General features: G+C 36.1%; 1 long non-coding RNA gene across 1 annotated transcript; it reads right to left on the bottom strand.

The window, feature by feature from the left end:
• Positions 1 to 471: 471 nt before the first annotated feature.
• Positions 472 to 10,827, bottom strand: LOC128821058 (uncharacterized). Its single transcript, XR_008441013.1, has 3 exons — positions 10,734 to 10,827; positions 2,301 to 2,383; positions 472 to 558 (listed from the first exon to the last, which is right to left on the bottom strand). It is a non-coding gene; the product is annotated as an uncharacterized LOC128821058 (long non-coding RNA).
• Positions 10,828 to 11,056: the final 229 nt, after the last annotated feature.

Here is an 11,056-nt window from a genome sequence, read left to right as displayed (position 1 = left end):
TTTTCTTTGCCCACCAGAACATCACTTCATCTTTCTTTGTATAGTGAAATGCATTTAACTGCTCACAGTGAACAGACGGGACTGATTTATGTTTTCGGAAGAATTTCATGAAAGCTGCCAGTTCTTTCATTTTACCCATTTTTCAACACCTTCTGACTGTAAAATTGGCTGAGTTGTGCTGACTTCTAAATGATGATGCCAAAGCTGTTCCCAAAAACCAGTCAGGATTTCTTCAATCTTCTTTCAGAGAGGGATAAGCTTGGAAGGGAGTAGGCAATCTTAGAAATGCATTATGGCCAGGTGGGGAAAAAAAGGAGGAGAAAGGGATAGGTGTTCATAATATGGTTCTCAGCTTTCTGCTGAGGAGATTCATCATCAAGACCAGGTGTACTACAGTCAGGATATGCCCCCCATTCCAGATTATTCTCAGAAATTTCTTCCTTTCTGTATATTGATTTGGCCGCAGCTCCTGACTCTTCAGTGCTGCTCCTCAGCCTGCCTTCTGCTTCTTCCAAGCAATTTCTAGATCAGGAGCATCAACTTCACAGCAGCAGATATCTGAGAAGCACAATAGGAAGAAATTACCTGTTTGGGTCCTTATACCTGGTAGGAATAATTACTTTTGGCACAGACTCTCCCTTCATGCCTCCATAGACATCCCTGCTCTTTTTGTAGCTGTTTCTCTCCCAGTGCTTTCTCCTGGTCTGTATTTCACACATGTCTTCAAAGCCTGACCAAAACCCAAGGCTGACAACAAGACAAAGACTTATACAAACACAGCTGAAACATGAACGGAAAAGCTGGTCACCTCAGGAATGAAGCCCATGTAAGGGGACTGGGGGATGATATTCATTGTAATAATGTCAAGGTCTACTAAAAACACTGCAGGAGGCACACTAAGGAGACTTTAATAGAGACACTAGTGAAATAGAGATTTCATGACCCAAGGATCCAGAGGAACAGAAGAACTGGAACATTGTACTCTTAATGCCTCCTGTGAAGGAGAGAATAGTTTTGGCGGTAACTTTTAAAACTGACACAAATTACAACTTTTATAAGAAATAAGAAAGTTTCTAAATTCTCTAATTCCTAAGGCTGGATGATCCAGACCCAGGAGCTGTGATGCCAGTTATGTGAGTTACACAGTCAGTACGATTATATGTGAGATCTAAACAAACTGTGCATAGTTATTTCAGAAATTTTTAGATGACCATTGAAATTTTCCATTACACCAAAAAATTGTCTAATTCATTAGCATAAAATAGATTAATATCTGAAATGCAAAGCCATCAAATATTGGATAAAAAACTTCATTTCATTTACCTTGCAGCTTAAGTGCCAGACTAAAATCATTAGCTTCATTCATGCCAGTGAGTTTTCAAAGAGAAATTATGGCCTTTATTCAACTGTGCATGTCACACTGCTTTAAAGAAAGGATTCAGTAACACTAAAAGTAATGAGCAGGTTTAGAAGTGAACAACTAAGGTAACATGCATCCAGAAAAGATTGCAAAAATGTTGCTCTGTGAGTGCATTCAGACAGAGCACTAACACTAAGACAAAAAACTAATGCTTGTCTTCCAAAGCACATGGTGATGAGGTGGGTGAGTGGAAAAAAACATAATTTCATCAAAATTTTATCAAAATTTAACCTATTTGGGATACAGAAAGACAGGGTCGACTGAGGAGGTGTTTAAAAGATAGGTTACTGCAAAATCAGTCTCATGGAAGGGTGAGACTATAAGGTTGTTACATCTAAAACCATCACATCAGAAGCCATACATTAGAAGCCTTGCCTCAGAAGCCGCAATAATTATCGTTACAATGTCTTTTATAAATTTCTTATCCAATCAGCTACTTCCACAAAGCTTGCTAGCATCTTCATAACCAATTGTTAATTGCTACCTTTTACATTATTTGCCTTAATGTGTCTTTTTCTATCCAATCATATAACTCTACAAAAACTTATTGCTGTATCTTCTACTTTTTATCAATTCCACAAGTTCTATTGTTAAACCTTAAAATCTTCTACTATCTTGTTTAACATATTTATTTACTTACATGCTTATATTTCTACTTGCTTAAAACATATTTCTGCTTAAACTACAAATCTTTATTCTTATTTTATGTCTGTTTCACTATTCTATTCTAAATTATCAAGCCTTCTCCAAGCTCTTAAGGTCAAACACTGTATCCATCTCTGAGCTTGTATACTCAAGGCCTTGGGAGATCTGTGCTTTCATTTCCCATAATCTCCACTGCTTGTTTTCTTGGCCTGCTACTGATTTTTACAAGAGGTACTTTCTTGGCATTTCTGCAATTGCTTACTCATTTTCTTTGAATGACATTGCTGCGTGTCTTCTCTCAGAGCAGCTAGGTAGCCACTAGGGAAAAAAAAGAAAGAGAGAAGAAAATGAAGAAAGGATCATTCTAATGTATCTAAGTATACAGATATAACACCTGCAAAACAATATTCCTTATGTTTTTCCTTTGCTCAGCTGCCAGCCCACTGTATTTTGCAGTGTGTATATTGTAGTGAATCATAGAAAGTCTTATAAAACTGACTTTCTCTGCAACATTTTACACTTATTTTTGCCAGCTTCTTAAAAATTGGAGGAATAGAGCAGCCCAAAAAAACCTGCATGTCTTCAAACACACACATTCTCAAATGTGTATGCTACCTTTGCTTGCAATATTTGCCAAGGCTGGAAATGTAGAAAAGCATCCTCTATGTAGATAGCATTTTATTGCTCCTTCAAACTCCTGAAGGAGGTTTGGGTTGATTTCAGAGAGTTTAAATGGATATATTTCAAACATTAACCATTTATGTTCTTTGCATTATGACTTCTCTTGGTAAGAAAGGATGGATTCCATTGCTAGATTTAAGGCAAAAATTTACAATATGTACAATACTTCCAATTGTATTTATTATTGCCTAATTTATTTTATAGATATAAAATTAGTGGATGTACCTGCTGTTCTCTGTGTCAATAAAATACAGCTTTAAATTCAACCAGTCAGACCTTACTATAAACAAGAGTCATGTTAACAGTTCATTTTCATTTGAATTCCTTTAGAATAAAGTGCATCATTTAAGATTATAACACCTACTTCTTGAGAAAGAAAGAAAGAAAGAAAGAAAGAAAGAAAGAAAGAAAGAAAGAAAGAAAGAAAGAAAGAAAGAGTAGTATATTCCCATGATAAAAAGGATCTCACTATTTTAAACAAAAATTTCACCGCATGAGTCAATGTAATTGAAGTTCAGTGTGCTTTAAGCTATAATTGCTTGAAAGGTGCTTTTAATATGCAAAGGAAGACTAACCTAAAAAAAAAAATAGGGCAGACAATTATAATGGGACCTATAAGACTACTAATAATTTGAAAAGAAACAAATTTTACATGAATAGTCAGAAAAAATCTCTGTATATCTTACTTGTGATCAGTAACTTTCTTTACTTTCTTCAATTCCTCAAATGAAATATCAGGAGTTGTGATGCAATCCCTTCATCATACACGGTCTTAAAACTTGCTAAAGACTGGTGAGAGACTCAAACAGATGCATAAGACTTATGAGGGCACATTTTCATGAGACTGAACGTTTAACATTATTTTTGATGTTTGTGTTACTGATTGATCCAGCCATATAAATTAAATTATTTAAAATGTATATTTTTCATAATATGAGACACCAATCATAAACACTCATATCCAAATACACCCCCAGAAATGCACTTCTCACAAATGTCCAAGGACAGCAACTCAACATTGCAAAACATCTTTTCTGCCTTTTCTTCCCTCTCTTCTCTCAAAGGGCTCAAAACAATCCAAAATCCTCTTGCAACCTTTGACTGTGAGATTTTTTGGTTGGTTTTGTCCTTATGTTTTTCCTATGTACAAGTCCTAACAAGACACGGTCCCACTTAATTCCATTACAGTGGCTAATTAGGACAACAGTCAATAAAAGCCCAGAATCCTTCTAATATACTGCCCTTGAAATGAGAGGCAACAACCTCTCATTGAGGTTCCAAACAGGAACTATACTAATGCACTTAGAGATGGAAAATCAGTCCTGGGTTTAAATCCTTCTTGTATTAAAGAAAATAACTGATATATGTTTGCTCCACTTTTTTGAGAGTATACGATTACAGACAATACTGTATCACACACAGGAAAGAGGGAGAGATAAACACCTCCCTCTGATTACCAGGGAACTGATTACCAGTTCTCAAATAAATTTAATTCTCAATAAGTATAATGAGATACAGATTCACAGATCTATAGCTGACTCCTCTAACATTAGGTTGACAGATACATGCCCAACCTGCTTGCACTCTGAGAAGACCACAGATCCTACAAAAGATCCTACACTTAACCCATCTTGCTGCCATGCTAATTGTGAATACACCTTATTATCAGTTTGAAGTGGAAAGCTGAGCCTGTGCCTGCATGTGAGCAATAAGGTGGGGTTGAACAGGACCAGACAGTGTCATTGCTCAATGGATGAAGTGTGAAGGCACGCAGCTCAACCTGTGCTGCTGTGTCCTGAGTCAAGGACATATACCTCAGGAAGATAAAGTCAAGTGAAATGAAGTGAATGACTGCCTCCAGAATGATGAGGAATTGAAAATCTCTGCCCCAGCAGATATGTTCAAGCAGGAGTAAATACCCGCTGTGGATTTTTTGTGATAAGGGCTTTTTGTAAATGACTTTGCTCCTGGTTTGCACAGAGCTAGAATGGAGTGATTTTAGAAGCCAAAGAATGTATCTGCTATAATACCCAAGTCAATTACAGCTCTAACTCACTTCAGAGAACTGACAGCAGATGGTGTGGGCTCAGGTACCTCTGTCTGAATACCGCTGGTTTTGGCATCATGACTGCTAGACATGAAATAAAGTAAACCTTAATCATGTTAAGTCAACAAGTTGATTGTAAGTAATGGAGAGCACAGAGCAAGGCAATCTGGCCAGTAATCATTAATGTTAAACTCAGCCTCCATAATCAGGCTCATACACAATAAAATATCACAAGATATTCCAGTGAGGGGCAGATCCAAAGACTACCTTCACCTATAAAATGCAAATATTTTGAAGAACAAAGTCATGCAGCTGCTAAGTTTGCTGAAGAATGATCAGCATGTACCCTTCCATTGACTGTGGGAGGCACAGTGAAGGCTGACAAGGCATGGTATATTTGAATCTCACTCCCATGTCTTCAGTACTTCCTAGTGCTAAACAACCTTTTATACATAACACTTACTGAGAAGATTTAGGCTTCATAGATCTTTTCTTTATCTCTGATACTGAAGAAACATTTACTTCATGATCCATATTGTTTTGTTGATACTACTGACATAAGATCATTCTTTCTTAAAGAAGAATGACTATTTTTAAAAGAGAACTGAATAGCTACCAAAGAAGTTTATTTTCTCTCTATGTAAAAGACAAGTGTTTTACTTCTAGAAATGAGCAAAGTGTGTAAGTTCAAGTAGAACTTGGTTCCTCTCTTTGACATAGTCAAAAATGTCTACCTCTTGCATTGGTTTGCTCAGCATCTTTATGTTGAGCAAAATTAAGATCCCTGTTTTGTTCTTTGTCTCTCTTTGTTGCATATACACACAGACTAAATTAAGAGATACAAATTATTCAGGTATATACAACATACATATTTTAAAAGCTTCTGTTTCAATTGTTGCTACATGGAACAGCAGCAAATTTTAAAGTGTATTTATGCATAATTACTTGCTTTGTGAGTCAATAGAACTCCAGTGGCATTTAGGATAAAATCAGAAATGTTAGGATTTTTGTGGACCAAAGCATATATTTTAGTTTTAATGGTACTCTTTTTATTTCAGCTATACTCTTATTTTAATATTAATTTTTAACTTACATGGCTTTAGTTATGGGAAGGGCCTTATCAGAAAAGGGAAGCATACAAAAGAAAAAACCTGGACAACACACAGTTAAAATTTTTAAATTTTGCACTTATTGAAAAATCAGTACAAGACTTTATTATTGTATTGCTTTCTGCAAGCACTGGTCTTCAAGCCTAGGCACATCTCCTTCATGGCAAAAACTGTAAAGTAATTTTACCACAAAAGATACTGTAGGATGGTGTTGCAGTAACTAAGGAACCAATTTTAGTAACACAAAATCAAATGTTGGAGGAAAAACAGAACTGAAATATGAAAATCATTTTTAGGCCTGGTAATTTCTATCAAAGTTTGCTGCAATTTAAAAAGAGATCTCATTGATGATGATGATGACAGTGATGATGATGATTACACTTTAATATGAACTGATAAGGATCCGAGCTTCTATTGCATGAGTTCAATTACTGGTATGATGAAGTCTTTGTTCAACTACGAAATGTGGGCACATTATAAAATAAAATATCAGTATAATCTCATCCAAACTTCATTTTTAAGTCCATATAATACACTCCTGTGACATTTATCTTAAATGACAGAATAATTTATCCTTTTTTAAACATTCAGAATATGAGTAGCCAAAGATTAATCCTGTGCATTGGTTGGTTTTCATTCAAATCCCTGTTTTCCAGTATATAGGTCTTTTAGTAGAATGATTGTGATATACTTGTGAGACAGTTGTGATATTCTCAAAAACAGTTGCCACTAATCTATTTTACATAGCATTCCTATCATTGTATCTGAATGCTTCTCTGTCTTCAGCATATAGTAGAACAACAAAAATGAAAAAAAAGTTTTAAAAGAGGCCTTAAGAAGTTGCTTAAAGTATTCTATTACAAAGACTGATATTTCTGACATTTGTTTTAAAAGTTTCTGATGGATCTTCCTTATCCTTCCTATGCAATTGATTCAACCATTTAACTGCATTTAGACTTAAAAGTGATTTCTTACTTCCTAACCAAAAAATGCTTCATGGCAATATAAATTTACTTTTTCATGTCTTGTCTCTTATGATTATAGAAAAAAACATTTGTTCCTCTTTGTGCCAACCATTGATGTAGTTGAAGCACCATGAAGTTCAATACAGGGAGATGCCAAGTCCTGCCATTAGGGAGGAATAAGCCCAGGCTCCAGGACAGGCTAGGGGCATCTGGCTAGAAATCAGCTCTGCCATGAAGGACACAGGGGTCATGGTGGTCATAGTTAAAGGTTATTTTTTCCTTAGACTGATTCAGTTTGTTCATGCTGTACATAGACCATGTTCTGAATCCTGTGATCAGATTTATCTCTCTTCTCTGGATCATACTGGAGGGCAATATCTTGAATTAAATATAGCTGAGGTCTGCCTCCAGACAGAATGAATGACTTCATGCATCTGACATGATATAAACCTCAATAGCAGTTTTTTTATTTTCTTTTTTACTTAAGTATGGTGCTACAGCTACTAATCCACAGACATTGTTTCCTCCTGAGCCTTTACCATATAAGACGTGCAAAGGAGTTGAAGAATTGTGAGTACAGGGGAAGAGAAGTCAAGAGGATCCTGTCACTCTGTGTACTGGTGAAAAAAGATCTCCATTAAGGGCAAGGGTTACCATTGATTCTACAAATTTGAGTGCCTTTCTTCTGCTCACACAACCACAACTGAACCACAGAGTTTCATTCCTTTTGCTCATTCTCCCTGACATTCCTTGTTTCCCTATTTCAGGAGTTACCTATGAAATGCTGAGAGTGATACACATTGGTCTCCTAGGTTAAAAGTGGCAAATAAAGCACTCTATCACATTCAGAAAAAGTTCTCCTACTGCTTGTAAAAAGGTTTAGTTCCTATTACACTATCACCAGCATAATATGTATAATACTAGCCCCAGATATTTGTAATTCAGGGAATCCCTGAGCTGGACATGTTTTCCATGTGTATAGGAAACTTGAAAAGGTTAATATTTCATGAATTTGTCCGAACACTTCCTGAGCACAGGTATACTCTTAGCAGGAGTAATACCTGGTGACAAGGCATTCACCATATGTACCATATGTACATTACAATTCTTGTTTTTTTTTTTTTTAATTGCATGTGGTGCGCTCATGCGCTGGAAGAGAGACTGAGAATCCAGTTTGTAATAATCTTCTCCATAGCACTACCTTTGTGGCTTTGCTGGAAGAGGATCAAGCTGCTGCTAAGTCAAGGTCAAGAGTGACCTTTCAAGAAAAAGGAAAACAAACAGGTGTAAAATAACATAGAGTTTCCTAGAAGCCATCCACTGTGGATAAAATCAGTAAAATTCTACAGTCCTAAAGGAAAAAATAGGACAGATAAAGCCATTGCTACAAGGCAATGTTCAATAGATGGAATAAATGAAGTGCCATCTACAAATAGGGTTAGAAAGAAATTCAAGGGTTAATACACAACTTTCTGCATGCAAGCTGGAAGCCTAAATAGAATAATGGGACCATTGCTCTGGATGGAATAAAAATATACTGGAAACTTGGAGGAAAACAAATAGTAGGACACACTATTACCAGAATACAACATATGTAAGGAACTTAATTCTATCTGGGAAGTATAAACTTTTTAAAATGCCAACCCTTATGTTTTTGGCTGTTTCCAGAAACAAAGAATATTTCATTTCACATTAATTTTTTTTTCCCATATAGTGCAATAAATGTCAAACTCTGTTATAGTGGGATGGGACCATGTCTTGAATTTTTAACACAGGATATAATAGCAAAAGTGGTAGAAGAATGTGACTCCAAAATGATTACTTGTTCAGAAGGACATATTTCTCATTGTAAATATGTTGGCTCCTATTTCCTTTAAATGGGACACAGCTGCTAGTCAAACCTTTTTTAGGAGCATAGAAAATGATAGAAAACAAATAATTACTGCTTGAAGGAGACTACTTTTCTACCTAGAGCTAGAGGGCATGACTACAATTTCAGGCCTTCACCAACTAAATTCAATTTGACTGAAGGGTGTTTCAGACCTGAAACTCCCTCAGATACTCTGACTATATAGCATATACACAGCATATAGGGAGATTTTCTTAACTGATCCTGGATGAAAGATAACTTTGAAAAAGAAGAGAAAATAGAAGTGTCAAACAGTCATTTGAAAGAGACTCAGAGGAGGACTTTAATCTCAGAGAAAAATAATTGGAGGGGATTAATTGATTCACAAATTGGTCAAAATAATGACACAGCCAGAAGGACTGTGGAGATCTCATGAAATACATGCATAGACCCTAGTAGCAGAGATGCCTTGCTGAACTACTCTTAATGAATAAGGAGTAATAAACCAAAGGATGTTTATCAGCCTTGATCTGAGATATTAACTTGTTCTATACTTTTGCTTTTAGAAATAGATGGTTACAAAAGGCCTTTAAAACCTTTTTGCAGTTGCAGTGGTTATTATGCTGGTGTATCTAAACATAGAAGTGAGAAGTCCAATTTTCTACACAGGGAAAGAAGAATCTATAAAAGAATGAATTGATGACCAAATGACCAATTGGCTGAAAAAGTAACATTCACAGGATATGTTCCAAATCTCCTGTTCTAATAAAAATATTGTATCACGAATTAGAAATTAATGTTATTAAATGAATGGTCTGTTAAATATTTCTGTGTGCAAATATGGGGAAGAGAGAGATCCTTGCTGAACAAGCCTTACATTCAGGGAAAGGAAGGAGAAATTTATAACACTGACCTTGCTCTGCCTGCATTTTTTATAGATAAAGGAAAAGATATTACTTAAGATGCTAACACAATCTTTAGAAAGGTAATATATAATAAAAAAAAAGTAAAGAAAGTTATGTTCAGCTGAGGAGAGATGTGTGAACCAATAGTCAGTGGATAAAGAGGAACAAAGTGTTGGATATTGAGGAGACAACAGTTACCAGTTCCATCAAGAAATGCTTTTGCCTAAATTTTTGACCTTTATTTATCATTGTTAAATTATTTTTCTTTTAGCAGTTCAGTCATTTGCTATTTTAAAGTTAAATTTGAAGAATAAAGACAAGAGAGGGGGAAAAATCACAGCATGAGCTCTTTCTGTTGCTGTTCTCATTTTATCTTTTTCTCCATGTATTTTGTGGATTTGTTTTTGTATTACTGAAACAGGTCTGAATTCTAATGATAAAACACTTGGCTCAAACCCCACATGACCAATAATAGGCTTAGTTACTCAGTATTTGTCCAGAATCTTGGAGAATTTCAAACCTTAACATATTTGGAAGCAGTGCATATCTTATCCATGGTTTAAAAGAATAAAGAAGAAAGTGTATGCCAGAACATGGAAGTTGTAACTTGATTTCAAAATGCTTAAAGCAGGAGAGATTGGTTTTTTTGGTGTTTTTTTTGTTTTGTTTTGTTTTGTTTTGTTTTGTTTTTTTGTTTGTTTGTTTGTTTTGTTTTGTTTTTGTTTTGTTTTGGTTTTTTGTTTGTTTTGTTTTGTTTTGTTTTTTGTGTTTTTTTCCCAAAAACCATAACGAAAATAAGCTGGAAAGTAAAAAAAAGGAAAAAGAAACACTATCAGAAAGAAATCTGTCTGGCTAATACACTAGATGGGTGTGCTGCCATTCAAAGGGACATGAAGAAGCTGGATAAATGGGTGGGCAGGAGCACCATGAAATTCAATACAGGGAGACGTCAAGTCCTGCCATTAGGGAGGAATAATCCCTGGCTCCAGGACAGGCTAGGGGCATCTGACTAGAAATCAGCTCTGCCATGAAGGACCCAGGGGACATGGTGGACAAGTTGAACATGATCCAGCAATGTGCCCTTGCTGTAAAGAAGGAAAATGGCATCCTACCCCCAGCATATGTTGGTGTCTGGGGTTGTTCCTGTTCATGTGCAGGACTTTCGCACTTCTCCTTGTTAGACATCATGAGGCTCTGTCTGCTCTTTTCTCCGGCCTGACCAGGTCCCTCTGGGAGGCAGCACAACCCTCTGGTGTGTTGTTCCTCCCAGTAACCAAAGCAGGGAGCTACATTCTGACATCATGCCAGACCCTGAATCTCAGGGAGCTGAAGGCACCTGAGGTGACAAGCAGCACTCTGTGCAACACTCTCCCATGATTAGCTCTGAAGCAGATTATTGTCACACAATATGTCAGACATGCTCTCTGACATGCCA

The sequence above is a fragment of the Vidua macroura genome, chromosome 2 (assembly GCF_024509145.1).
Source record: "Vidua macroura isolate BioBank_ID:100142 chromosome 2, ASM2450914v1, whole genome shotgun sequence".
NCBI lineage: Eukaryota > Metazoa > Chordata > Aves > Passeriformes > Viduidae > Vidua > Vidua macroura.
This window is presented reverse-complemented; position numbering and strand designations above follow the sequence as displayed.